The sequence below is a fragment of the Pyxicephalus adspersus genome, chromosome 11, assembly GCF_032062135.1.
Source record: "Pyxicephalus adspersus chromosome 11, UCB_Pads_2.0, whole genome shotgun sequence".
NCBI lineage: Eukaryota > Metazoa > Chordata > Amphibia > Anura > Pyxicephalidae > Pyxicephalus > Pyxicephalus adspersus.
This window is the reverse complement of record NC_092868.1, coordinates 19,186,046-19,198,806: the sequence shown is the minus strand read 5'-3', so window position 1 is coordinate 19,198,806 and position 12,761 is coordinate 19,186,046.

The window sequence follows — 12,761 nt, the reverse complement described above, 5'->3', positions numbered from 1 at the left end:
ACACTCCCCGTCTGGTATCTGTAGATACCACTATATAAACACAATTTAAACAATATCAACAAATTATATATGCAGATACTTGTTCCAAGGACCTGTAAGACAAAAACAAAAAAAAGAACACAAGTAACAATATTGTACTTAATCTTCCAGTAGTCATTTCTTTGGTACAGTCTTAAAAGATCTCAGGTTGCTTCAACATCTGGTATTCCACTCGAGGCTTTCTCTAAAGGTAGGAGCAAGACAGTCTCGGTGACTGGCCTGAAGAAAGTCTTAACAGTTCCATCTCTGACAGTCCTCACCTGGACCTTGCGAACTCTACCATCTTCGTCTTGAACAGCCCTAGAGATTAGGCCCATAGGCCAATCGATACGATGTGCTTCTTGGTCCTTCAACAGGACTAAATCACCTACTTGTAGGTTAGGCCTTTGTGCTTGCCATTTCCGGCGCCCCTGCAGAAGGTAGAGGTATTCCTTTCTCCATCTTTCTCAGAAATAGTCTGCAAGATGTTGCACATGTCTCCACTGGCGCTTATATAGATCAAGGTGGTGGAAAGTCCCTGGTGGTGTAGAGACCAGTCCTGATTTCTGGGTAAGCAGGGTGGCTGGAGTCAAAATAACTGGAGACTCTGGATCAGAAGATATGGGAACTAGAGGTCTAGAATTGATGATAGCAACCACTTCAGCTAAGAATGTTGTCAAGACTTCATGAGTCAGTCGTGTAAAACCCACATCAAGGAGCATAGAGTCCAGAATCCGTCTCGCCATGCCGAACATTCTTTCCTATGCTCCACCCATGTGTGAAGAATGTGGTGGGTTGAATTTCCAATCACACCCTTGGTTATTCAAGTGTCTTTCAAATTGACTTGAATCAATCTGTACTTCTTTACATGCCCCAACAAAGTTGGTTCCGCAATCTGATCTTAGTAGCCTCACTGGACCTCTAATGGATACGAACCTTCTAAAAGCATTGATGAAACTAGATGTATCCATTGATTCTATCACTTCAATGTGAACAGCACGTATACTTAAGCATGTAAACATTACTGCCCATCGTTTGTTGCTCGCTTGACCACCTCGTGTCTTTCTTGCTATTACTGTCCATGGCCCAAAAATGTCAAGCCCAAGATAGGTAAAGGGTGGTTCTGTGCCTAATCTGTCAGCAGGCAAATCTGCCATATGTTGTTGTTCCTGTTTCCCTCTTAATTTTTTACACTTGACACACTTGTGTAGTATGGTAGCAATAACTCTTCTTACTCCAATGATCCACAGTCCTGCAGCTCTAATGGCGCCTTCAGTGTAGTGTCTCCCTTGATGGCTAACTAGCTCGTGGTGATGTCTGATGAGTAAAGTAGCTACATGATGCTTGTTTGGTATGATCAGAGGGTTCTGCTCCTTCTCTGGTAACCTTGCTCTATTCAAATGACCACCAACCCTCATCATGCCTTGGCCATCTATTACTGGATTCAATTTATAAAGAGAACTGTTCCTAGAAACTTGTTTTCCATCTTTTAGACACTTGAGCTCTTCAAGGAAGGTTTCTTCTTGTACACAACGTATGATAAACAGGCTTCCCCTTTCAATTTCCGACACTCCGTGTGATCTCTTGCATGTATGCCACCCATGACAACTAGGGACTTGGGTTGTCTTATGAGCAATATGAGAAGCTATGAGCAATATGAGCTAGCAATGTTGTGGCGTGCACTAGTCTTGTCCAAGAAGAAAAACGTTCAAAGCGTCTTGACCAGAAGTTAGGACTTATTGGATGTATTTCGGAAACCAATGTAGTAACTTCTTGGCAAATCTCAGGATCGCTGGTTGGTTCAATGAGTTCAAACTTGGTGTCACTGTCGAATGTTGGAGGAGATGAAAATGATAGGAACTCTGGGCCTGAAAACCAGTGGCTTTTGGCAAGTTTACCAGCTGGCATGGATCTGGTGGCAAGATCCGCAGGATTCAATTCGGTAGGAACATAGTGCCATTGTTCAGGCTTGCTGGACTTCCTAATGCATTCCACTCTGTTGCCTACATACAAATGGAATCTTCTTGCTGTGTTATTTAGGTAGCCTAGAACAACCTTACTGTCAGTGTAGAATTCGATGGCATCAATATTGATATCCATCTCATTCTGCAAGAACTCTGCAATTTCAGTAGCTAAAGTTGCCCCACATAGTTCCAATCTTGGGATTGTGTGTGAAGTCTTCGGGGCGAGTTTAGCCCTTCCTAACACAAAACCCACTTTCGGATGTCCCGAACCATCGATTACCTTGATGTAGGCAACAGCCGCTATAGCTTCTGTGGATGCATCTGAGAAAATATGGATCTCCTTCCTTCTACTGTCAGTAAGAGAACTAGAAGAGTAACAGCGTGGAATATCGAGCTGTTCTAATTCTTTTAGGGATTCCTTCCACTTCTGCCAAATTGGCTGTAAGCCTGTAGGCAATGGGGTATCCCAGTCTATTGCACTTTCAGTGAGTTGGTAAAGACGGTAAAGGCTGTAAAGGCGCTGTCCAGCTATTGGAGCTGTCCTTAAGAAATTTATCGTCCATTATCTTAATGAATTCCTAATCTTCAATGGAAGGTGCTATTTTATTATCATTACAGGTAGTTTGAACGATTGTACCGTTGAGATCAACAGGTATGATTGATCAACAGGTATGATCTTGTTACAGATGTCCTCTTTCATGTTGCTGAGTTGATTTAGATTTGAGTCAGTCTTGTAAGAAATATGTCTATTTCCTAATATGTTTGTTTTGCAGGAACTCACATTATAGGTTCTTCGTGTTTTGTCTAGGCAGACATTGCCAATGACAACCCAACCCAAATCAAGTCTCTGTGCATAAGGAGCATCGTTAGGTCCATTGCACTGCTGGTATACCTTGTGAACTCTTGGTATGTCTCTACCCAAAAGAATTAAGATTTCTGCTCCCTTGTCGAGAGGTGGAATGTAGTTAGTTATGCGCCTAAGATGAGGTTGGTGACATGCTGCGTCCGGAGTAGAAATCTCTTCTCTGTTGTTTGGTAGCTGATCACATTCGATGAGTGCAGGAAGAGGGAACTGCGCATCTTCAAAGAGGGGAGCTACTGTAAATCCATACGCGATTCTTCCTGAAACATTCACTTGGCCTGCACATGTGCGCAGCGAGTATGATTGGGCCTTTCCCCCGATGCTGAAGAGGTCAAATAATTCTGGGCTTGCTAATGATCGGTTACTCTGGTCATCAAAAATGGCGTACATTTTCACAGCTTTCTCTGGTTGTCCTGTAGCGAAGACCTTAACCAGACATATCTTAGCACAGGATTTGCCACAAAGTCTCTCTCCACATACCTCAGTGCATTTGGAGAACACAGGCTCACTCTGTTGCTTACTACTCTCTCCGCCAAAACTTGGTGCGGACTTAGGATCACAAATGTGTTGAGTTACCTGTTGAGATGAACCCGGGTGATACGCTGTCACATGTTTGTCACTGTTACATTCAAAACATCTTATTATAGCTTTACAGTCTCTAGCAAAGTGTTCAGTAGATGCGCAGCACCTGTAACAGATATCATGGTCTTTCAGAAATGTCTTGCGTTCTTCAAAGGGCATTTTCTTGAACACCTGGCTTGTTATGAATGGGGCACAGAAGGTTAGGACCACCAGGTTCCTCTTCTTTGGTTCCTTTACTGGCATTTGAGGTACTAGGCGAAATTCCAGTCTTCCTGACAGAGACTGCCCTCCTCAGGTCCTTACGCTTGTTGCTTAAGGTGTCGATGAATTCGCACAAAAAGGAGAAATGCGGATAGCTGACTTGTTGTGATCTTTTGTATTCTGAGCCCACCATAGTCCATTTCTCCTGAAGATAATAAGGCAATTTTGATATAATTGGATTCACGCCATGAGCAGTATCCAAGTAGCTAAGGCCTGGAAGATGTGGATCTAGCTTTGCTGTTTCCAACTCAAGAAGAAGATTGCTTAGTTCTTGAAGCCTATGATTATCCTTATTTGATAATTTAGGGAAGTTTTGAAGTCTCTTAAACAAAGCAAGTTCAAAAGCTTCAGGGCTACCATAGATTTCCTCAAGTCGCTCCCAAACAAACTTAAGGCCTACTGCTGGGGCCTCAATATTGATAGATTTAAGTCTCTGAACTTGTTCTGAAGACCGAGGGCCTAGCCACTTGATAAGAAGATCAAGTTCTCCCATACGCTCAATGTCCAGGCACTTGATTACTGCCTTGAATGTAGCTCTCCAGCTTCTGTAATTTTCTGGACGATCATCGAACCTTGTGAGTCCAGTGTTGAGGAGCTCACGCCGAATCATGTAATTGGCAAAATCAGCTATAACGTTTTTCTCAGTCCTTGTGCACACAGATTCTCTTGGTACCTTGCTGTTGAAAGATGTGACATCTTCTTTTTGCGGCACTGGAGAATCATACGGAATATTCTCAACTGTAGGGATAGTTGCGTTTCTGATGCTCTGATCCAGGACAAACTGTGCAGTCCGCTTAACAGGATCTTCTGCTGCCGTCAAAATGGGACGATATACTCCTAGGTCTCCTTGTTCAGCCATTTGCTCCAGTGCGCATAATCTTGCCATGGCCATGGCTTCCTTCCTTTCTTTTTGGAGAACTTCTAGCTGGGCTTCTGCCTCTTCTTGCCTGCGTGCAGCTTCTGCTGCTTTAGCCTTGAGAGCTGCTTCTTTCTTGATGCAGTGAGCTTCGGCTTTAGATGCTTCCACTTTTGCTCAGGCTCTGATTAACTGGCTACTTAAGGATGATTTCTGGGAAGAGGATCTCAGTGATTTAGATGATCCCTTGGAGGAAATAGAAGAGCAGGACGCAGGATCATGCAGTTGTGCAATTCTAGATTCTAACCTTGATGTTGCTTGTAAGAATATGATCTGCCTCTGTTGGTCAATACTAGTGTAATCTTTCAGTTCTTTTAATGCTTCTTCCATTCGACTACTTGACAAGAAGGATTAAACCTTACAGGATATGCTGCATTTCTTTAGGATGACCTCATGTCTGGTATACATATACCAGTATATACTGATAAAGCATTATTGTTGGTGAGACATAATTGATATTAAATAAATTGTGCTAACCCAACAATTGTTACTATGCCTAAGGAGGTTGGTGCCAGCCAGACATCTAGAGGCGATGAAGTATTAGCTTCTGCCCTTCTGGTTTTGTGGCCTGAGACAACGTTTGTCGCCGCAAGGAAGTGACCCCTTCAGCTTCCCTAGCTCCCAGTCCCTTCAGCCTGCTCTATCAGAGTTCTGCACAAGGCATCAGACTATGGGCCCAACCAACAAAAGAGTCATCCAACTAAATTAACGTCTAGCCAAACTATTGACCTTGCAGCTACTGCCGTACAGCATTGTGGACTCTGCTCCCTTCAGTGACCTGATGGCCTGTGACGAGCGGCGGTGGAATATATCAACCAGTCATTACTTCTTGCACACAGCTATTCCCAGTTTACATGCACATGTAATAGAAAACCTCTCCCGGGCATTGGCATTCTCAGTGTCAAGCCAAATTGACCTCATTATGGACAGCTGGACAACCAGGCATGGAGCGGGATGCTACTTGTTCTTTATTGCTCACTGGGTGGCCTTGCATAGCTCAGTGGGCAGTAGTCTGCAGGTCTAAGGTCAGTTTAGGGGAAAGCCAATTACCCTAAATGCATGTTTTTGGGGTGTGGGGGGAGTCACAGGTGTCCCCAACTTGCACCTCTAATTTTGTTTACCTGTTCCCTCCACTTGAGGAGAAATTGGGGTTCTGACGAAATATGCAACCAGCAATTTGTATCAGGGTGGTTTTTTTTGATGGGCAGAGTTTTTTTTTTATGTCCCGACGATGTCATAGCGATAAGATTTTAGGGGGTTATGTTAAATGTTATTCACAGGTGTCCCTCACTTGCACCTACATTTTTGATTTTGTACATTTCCCCATTCCAGAGAATATTTGGGTTCAATGTAGGGAAGGGGACAGGGTAGTGTAGTATAACAGTTCTAGTTTTGTGGCAGATAGGTATAAATTTAGGGGTCGCACCTCCTTGCTATGTAAGTGGGCCCAGGGGTCCATAATTTGTATGTTTAATTTTGGGCTTCTAGACACACTTAATTTAAAACAGCAACCCTGATTTTCAATTTTCACTAGTTTTTAAAATTATGACCCCCATATTTTGAAAGTTGTTAAGGATGGGGAGATGTATTGCTAGCTAGGAGATTTGTTTTGTACTCTGAGGGATGTAAGGCTGCAGAACATAATACGCAGCATTCACACACAAACACAGCTGTCATACTTTCCTGTTGATGACATTGATTAACACGCCTGGTGTCCTATGAGATAATCCTACCTTCGGAATGCTTACAACCAGCTGATTGGGCGTCACAGTCAGCTGTCTCTACTCTGCGCGCGCATCTCCTATCTTTTTCTATGGGATTCTACTTCAGCGTGAGCTCCCGAGAGTGGGCATGTTCTATGGACCTCGGGAAATCAGCTGTCAGCTCCCCACCTATTTTTCACAGTGAAATAATCCTACCTCTCTTACTACAACAGCAGCAGCTGCAGCAGAATGAGAGCTGTGTCTGTCTGTGCTGCTATTACCTCCTGTCCTAGAAAAAAATACCCATGAAAATTTACTGCCAGGGGGCTAAATATACATATAACCAGGGTACAAGTGTGTACTTGAGTAGATGTGTGGTTACCAGTGTATGCAACTTAGTGAACATGGGTGATGTATATACTATCATCCATGTTTACATATACCAGTATTTATTAATTTAATATCTGAGATTTATGAGGGTAATGTTAGTTGTCATAAGCTGATCTTGTTTGATATGAAATTGTACATAAATATTTAATGGATGTTTTACATGGTGTTATAGGAAATGGTTAGTAGCTAATGCAGTCATTCAGGCCTGGGTTCTGTGTGGCTCTTATTATTATCCACTTTGTTTCAAGTTGAAGGAGTTTTTTTAATCTACATCTCCTCCTCTAGTGTTTGGTGGTATGTGTTCCATTAGTGTTGTACTGATGTCGAGTTCCCACATGGTGACAGATTGGTGTAATTATTCTTCCCACTGTAATTGAATGAATATGTTCATAAATCCTTTTTTTAAAAGGTTGTTTTTTTTCCCAACATAGAATGCTCTGCAGGTACAGGTGATCAAATAAATGTACCACAGCTGTGGTACAATCTATAGGATGTTGGGGTCTGTGATTTTTCCCATTAAGTATTCTCATGGTAATGGGTTTCTTTGATCAAGTGACATTGGCCACATTTATTGGTGCCTTGAATCTTAGGTTGAGACTTCATTTGGGGTTCATGTTGAAAGTGGCTGGATACTAATTGATCTTTTAATGACTGTGATTTTCTATATGTAGTTAATGGTTTGTCTCCCATGGGTTTACTAATTCTTTGGTCTGATTTCAAAATATGCCAATGTTGGTGTCACGGTTTTGCCACAAGTATGGGGATGTGGACCCTCTGTGCAATCTGCATGTTTGGCAAATATGAACTGAGGTGCAGAGTCTAGGGAACCGCCCAGTGTTCACCAGAACACCCCGCAAGGAGTGATGGACTTGCTGCGGATGGCTCCCAGGTTGCGGCCCTCAGACACACCCATGCAGACGGCAGCTAACTGCAGATGGAATCGAAGTGTAGTACCAAATCGATAGGTAATCTTGAAAACCAGAGCAGGACCAGTTCAGGGAAGGTGGGAACACTTGGAAACAAACACAAGTCAAACAAGCCAAGGTCAAAACCAGGGAATCAGCACTTAGAAACACATGAACTGGAGCCTCAGGTAAACCTATTGCAAAGGAAAGGAGTGTCAGTCTGAACACAGCTTATATAGTGAGGCTGACAGGCAGGCTGGGCAGGGACTGAATGAGCAGGTACAGATAAATCAGCTAGAAAACTCTGGCAACGCCTCTACCTCCATGGCCTGGACAGAGCAATCTGAAGCAAGGTAAGGAGACAAACTGATGTTGATCTGACATTTATCTGGTGAACAACAAGTACCAGATCAGCTGTGCTGCTGATCTGTGACAGTACCACCTCTCTTAGGGCCCTTCCTCGGAAGGGATACCCCCGGCTTCTTGGGAAACTGCCTATGAAAGTCCTTCACCCAAGATCATTCTTCTGGACCATAGCTGCTCCATTGAACCAGATATTGCAGTTTGCCACAGAGCAGTCTAGAATCAATAATGGACTCTACTTCAAACTTTTCCTCATTCACCTGGACAGGAGCAGGAGGAAGGGATTTGTGGGAATAACGGTTGAGAATGAGAGGCTTCAGGAGAGACACGTGAAAAGAGTTGTGAATCCGAAGACTGGAGGGCAGCCACAACTTATAGGTTACCTGATTAATCTGCGAAAAAACAGAGAAGGGTCCAACAAAACGGGTAGCAAGTTTGGGAGATGGGACTCGAAGACATATATGCTTAGTATACAACCAGACCTCTCCCGATGCAAATCTAGAGGCAGGGCTCCTCTTTTTGTCTGCCCATTTCTTGTGGCATAAAGAGGATTTATGTAACTGTAGCACTTTAGTATCATATGTGACATCTTCCTGGTGATGAGAGTTGTGATGTATTCGGGGGGTGTGGCCGGGCAGGAAATGTAAAAGCAGATTACAATGTAATCTGCTTTTAAATGGTTTTTACAGTAAAAAACACTACACAACATAAAAAAAAATATAAGTACATATATAGTGCACCAAACATCACTGCCCAGTGCCCTGATTTACATTTTGCCCACTATTATCCCTGACCTTGATCTGACCTTTTGACATTTTTTCATAAATTTGTTTTTTGTTTTTTTTTAAATTACATTGTTGTGGTCTATTATTTCACTATTTTTTAAAATTATTATTTATATTTATTTAATATATTATAATTTATGATTATAATAAATAGATATAAATATTATACCTGGGAGTTAATCCTAAGAATTTCAGGCCCACAATATAAACAAAAATTTCTATGCAAAAAAAAAAAAGATCACTCTTTGCATCAAAAAACTTACAGAATTAGAACTCCAGGGGGTTAAAGTAATCGAATTAAAAGGAGAGAGGACAAAAGAATGAGGTTCAAGCTCAGAGATATTTAGGTAAAAAGATTAATTATGCATTGATACATATTTTGGTTTCATACATAGTTATGATACATGGATCATTTAACATATATCCAGTCTAGTTATGTATTCCCCAGAGTGGAGTATTTATGCTAGACACAACACTTCTAACCGGATTCGTAAAATAGCCGTATTAGTCTTATTCGAGTGAGACGCATTTCGCCAGAAATGGGCTTCTTCAAAGGAGTATTAATGTAAGGACTGTATGGTCTGTGCATAGGTTCAAAAGAAAAAAATAAATAAAATATAGAACATAGTCATACATAGTTTCATATTTAGCAAGATAATTGTTGCTTTTGTTTGATACTATCAAGTGTATTGCTTAGTACCGTATTTTTCGCCGTATAAGACGCTCCGGAATATAAGACGCACCCAATTTTAAAGGAGGAAAATCTAGAAAAAAATTATTCTTAAAGATTATTCCCCATCTGATCACTTATGTGCCATTGATTGTCCCCTTCTGATCACTCTTTGCCAATTTAAATTCCCCTTCTGATCACCTGATCACCCTGTGCCAATTTAAATTCCCCTTCTGATCACCCTGTGCCAATTTAAATTCCCCTTCTGATCACCCTGTGCCAATTTAAAGTCCCCTTCTGGTACGGTACCTTTTTCTCCGCCGGGGAACTCCGGGATCAGCTTGCTTCCGGGATGCTGGGATGAGCTTGCTTCCGGGTTCCGTGCTTCGCGGGGGCGCGTGTGCCGGCTTTTTCTCGCTGTGCTCTACAGGAAGGAGGAGACACGCACTGCAGCCAGCATCGAGGAGAGGAGAGAAGAGGAGACGTACACACGATCGGGGTATCAGGTGAGTATGTTGTTTTAATTATTTTTTAAAACAGCGTTTGCCGTATAAGACGCACCCACTTTCCCCCCCCCAGTTTTGGGGGTCTTATACGGCAAAAAATACGGTATGTACTAGTTAAATATATAAATCTCAAACTTGTTACAGATGGGTACATTTTTTAAATATATATTTCAAGCTTCTGCATAATGTCACATATCAACATAATCACAGATATCATCATAGTCCCATAAATTAACATATGTCAAATTGTTATCAGTGTTACTAATTATGCATGACAAATTGTATAGAGTACAGGTATTTGTATTTTGGTGTAGGAATTCGTTTCGAGATATATAGGTATATATGAAGGCTAAAAAAAAAAAATATAAAGGTTGCCTGATTGTCACACTTACTTCTTCCTCACTAAAGCGCAGGCATCTCTCTCCTGCACATGCGGACAGTTCTGATGCTGAGCATGCCTCTGTGTACAAGCTTTATCAAATCAGTCCAATCTGCTGGCCAATCAGAAAATAGCCTCTTGACCAGCCCTGGCTATTTCGCTAGCTCACAGACTGCACTGTGCAACGTGTCTCCATTGGGCTGAGCCCCTAGTTCTGTTGAGCTAGTTCCTGTTTTTCTTGGTGTTTAATTCAGTGTTTCTTCTGTCAAGCTCCTGCGTTAACCCCTCATTGTCCAGTCTGTTGGTTCCCAGCCAACTTCCCCATGCTGTTCCAGTGTTCCTGTCTGTCTGTGGATATCCCGGAGTCACCTGTGCCTCCTGTTGCTTTCAGTGTCTCCTGTGTGTCACTAGTTTCCGTCTCCTGGATCCCTGGCAATGGAACCCTGGTGTGTGACCTGACCTCTCTTGCTTGCTGCCTGCCTTGACCCTGGCTTTCCTTGACTATCCTTCTGCTTTGTGATTTAGAACTGTGTTTTGCCCACCTTGGTGTGCCCAAGGACTGCAACCTAGCAATAACCAGTGGCGCAACATCCTTACCATCAGAGGCTCTGGAGAAAATCTGGTTACTGCTTAGATTTCTCAGGGCTCGCACCACATCCGTGCAAGCCGTAGCACCCCCTGGTGGTCCTGTCTCTCCGTGTAAGACACTGATGGGCTACTTACATTTGAGTAGTTGTGAGTAAGAAATCTTAATGGTTAACTTTTTCAGGGACATGAATGGAATATTTACAACAATGATTGGATACTATTAGAAATGAAATCGGTTAATATTAGCAATGAAATTATATTGTTTGAAAAAAAAAACATATATAAATTAGGCCTATAAACTCTTATCGAATACATACCAGTTGGATGTAGTTGAAAAAGTACAACTAGGAAGGAAAAAAGTCAATTAACCCTTTTATAGATGTAATCTGCTTGGGGATTCTCCTTATTTTATACAACAGTGAAGAAGTGGCAGATAACTAATACTTCAGAGACCTATAGAGATTGATGCATCAAATTAGTGAGGTAAACATATCTTTATACTATGCTATTTGTTCATTGCATATATTAATTATTGTATGTAGAAGTAACTGCCTAGTTTGGAAGAGTTATTCATCTATAATACTGAAGAGCATAAAGCTTGCATCCGAATGTGAGTAAAAGATTTAGTCCTGCCGCGTGCACGAGAACTGTCAGACACAACGAGGGCTGTGACTGTGCAGGAGTCCGCCTAATATGGCAGGGCTTCCGGTGTCCCAACGTCTACTCCCGGAGAGGGAGTGTGCGCTTCATGGGTGTGAAAGAATAGGGACTCCCTATGACGTGGTTGGGGCTCCAAATCTGGCACGTAGTGCGCAATTAGCGGTCTGTGTGCTTAGATGGTGATCCACCCAGCAGTAGGCAGATCGTACGGGGGACCAAGTTAGGGCCGCGTGCATGATTGCTGCACATAGGCCGAGGTGCCACTAAGAGGTGGCGCTTGGTCCCCCGCAGGGCCCCGCGCTGGCAGGGGAATCCAATGTCTGTGTGTAAAGGAGTATTTATGTTTCATCCTACAATATTATCTGAATTGGAATTCGAAGTCCTAAAAATGGGACATTCCTCTATTCTTTTCAGGAACCGGATAAATTCAAAATTATCAAAGACATCAACCTTTAATCTTAGAAATGATGTTCGACAAATCTAATGAGAGTTAGCTACCATACCAACCTGATCTATACAAAAACTTTAACACACAAGATTTTATAACATTAAAGGATCCCCATGAACTATTCTTGGAAATCCAATTACAATCACCAAGCAACCAATTAGAATCTATATCTACAACAGATCCAAATCATACACCAGAAGAATACTCCAAATGTTTGTGATTGTCACCTTTTGACATATTACCTTTATACTACTTGACTATGTACTTACCAATACTACTATTACCTGTACTCACTAAATGTATTCATCTGTTATATATTTATTTAGACATTGCAAATGAACTTCTGTACACTTTTGTCATACGTACAACACCCCTGAAGAAGCCCAGATGGGGCGAAACGCGTCGGGTATTTGACCTACGTATACAACATAATTACCAAGAATTTGTAGATTTTGGTTAGGAGTTGAATGCCTAGTGCCCCTTTAGGGCCAAGTTGGTAATGACCAAGACGCAAGTCTTAGGTCATACCAAACTTTGAATTTTTTGAATTGTGTTACTACTTGATTTTTACTACAAATACAATTGAAATAATTTGCCTAAAAAAACCCTACTTTCTGTGTTACTGGTTCATTTTGATTATTCTCAGGGTTGGCAATTGGGCTAGATTTAAGGCCTATATTCATTGGACTTTCACCAGATAAATACACCTATGAGTCTTTCCTCATACACCAGAAGAAACCTAAATCTAACTTTTTTCCACC